The following is a 2141-nucleotide window of genomic DNA, read 5'->3' as shown; positions in this document are numbered from 1 at the left end:
CAAGTAGGCGTCGTGGGCACAGTGCGCCGCCCACTAAGGCTGAGGTCAGGGCCGGCATGGCAACAGTGCCGCGCCGCGATGGAGATCTCCAGTGATACGGCGCACTATAGCCATGCCAACCCCTCGTAGGCGGGGTAGAGACGGCCGTGCAATGACCGTACCCCGCCCCACCATCGTGGCGAAGGCAGGAGACGGTTGGAGTCGCGGGCCGACTCCCATAGTCGTCTTATCTTGAAGTCGCCGGCCAAGAGTCGGCTTGTCACGAAGCCGTCTCTGGGACTCGGCTGTGAGGGACTGTCGCCGCCGCCTCCCAGGAGGCGGCTCTTCATTGTGGGGTCTTTGAGGGGCGCAGTCGGCCCCGATGTTTCGAAAGGCTCTGGGGCTCGGGTTAGCCTTCCCGTGGCCCATTACTCCGACAAAAGGAGGAGGCTTGACCTGGACGTCGAGAAGCAAGCCAAGATGTTCGAGTTAGAGGCGCAGAAGCAAGCCAAGATGCTAGAGATCGAAGCCGCCAACGCCAAGACCAAGGCGAAAGAAGTGGCTCTCGCGAGCATGATGACCGGGGTGGAGATCATGAAGGTGGATCTCAACACCGTGTCGCCAAGGAAGAGGCCGTGGTTCCAAAAGATGCAGGCCAACATGCTCAAGTTCGACGACGAGTGATCTATGGCGGCGAGCGCCATCTTTTTTTATGCCGGCATGATCGCGGGAGCCGCGATGGCATGGTCAAACTCAAGTCCCACCCTTTTTTGTGTGCTGGCATGTGTGCCGGCCGGCTGACGAGTGCGCCAACATGAACTGTTGTGATATTTTTTGAAGCCGGCATTGTATGCCGGCGCTGACATGGTGCCGGCATGAGACATGGCCGTTGGCATGATCGGCCGCCTTGTTTTTTAAAGTTGAGTGCGGACATGAAATGGGTCGACGCGTTGGGCGCAGTGCCGACCCAAATACAAAACTGGACGGACGTCGGGCGGACGTCCGACCCAAACGGACAAAAGTCGAACAAATGCACCATCAATTTGGATCTGGCCGTTGGAGTTGCTCTTATGGTCTATGGTCGACAGCTCGCCCTTGCTGCCAGTGTTGCTGTCCACACATCGATCCTGGAGGAGGACTCGAGACTTACGATTTAGTCGTCGCTGCGTTGACGAGGAGTCCTTGCAATGCAAGTCTGTCAAGTGAGTTACTCCCTCCATCTGAAAATACTTGTCATCAAAATAAAAGGGATGCATCTAAAACTAAAATTCATCTAGATACCTCATTTTATTATTATTTTTCATGACAAATATTTTCCGACGGAGGGAGTACCCGGTTGGGAGGGCGGGGATGCAGCAGAAAATCACAGGCACACATGTCCACCACATTTGATTAGCGGTGCCATCTCCCCGAGCAGTGAGTGGTCGAGTACAGTGATGGGCTGATGGCCTCACTGATTGGACCGTGGGAAATCAGATCGGTCTCACGCGGCTTCGTCCACCCCGAGGTCTCCCTCCGGTCCGGCCACCGCTGGCCTGGCCTGGCATGGCAGCAACACCGTCGTCGCCTTCCTCCACGTACCGCCACAGGATAACCAAAGGCACTGCAGCTGCAGCAACATCGTCAAGATTCTGTACGTACTACAGCCTGTTAACATTTAACTACCTGACAATTCAGGCTCTGTTTGGTTTGGTTTGGTTTCCGGAGTGCGTTTGAATCGGTCGTGGGGAAAAACAAGGAGAAATCGGAAGAGGCTTCCACTACTCCGAGATGGACACGACACGACCACCCTTGGGAAATCCTTTTCAACGGGAACAAAAAGGAGGTCGACGCCAAAGCGCGCACCGCAGATTCGTGGCCAAACCGCAGAAAATGCACCATGCAGTCGGTCTCCGGTCATGGCAGTACGTACGCCCAAAATAGGCAACATGACACGCATCGCTGCCGAACCGATGCTGCATGACAACATGAGCTCCACGTCCAATAGTAGAAGGGTAGTGATCTGCGCCGGCGCACCGGCCCAATCGTTGGGCCGGTCAAGGCCCAGCCGTCCGATCCGCGAGCTCGAGCCGTCAGATCTATTCCTCGAGCCCCCTTCCCCCGCGTTGACTTCTTCCTCTTCTTCTTCACCGCGTCCTCCCGCTCCTGTCGCCGGCGACTAG

Source organism: Triticum dicoccoides, chromosome 4B (assembly GCF_002162155.2).
Source record: "Triticum dicoccoides isolate Atlit2015 ecotype Zavitan chromosome 4B, WEW_v2.0, whole genome shotgun sequence".
NCBI classification, from domain to species: domain Eukaryota; kingdom Viridiplantae; phylum Streptophyta; class Magnoliopsida; order Poales; family Poaceae; genus Triticum; species Triticum dicoccoides.
This window is presented reverse-complemented; position numbering follows the sequence as displayed.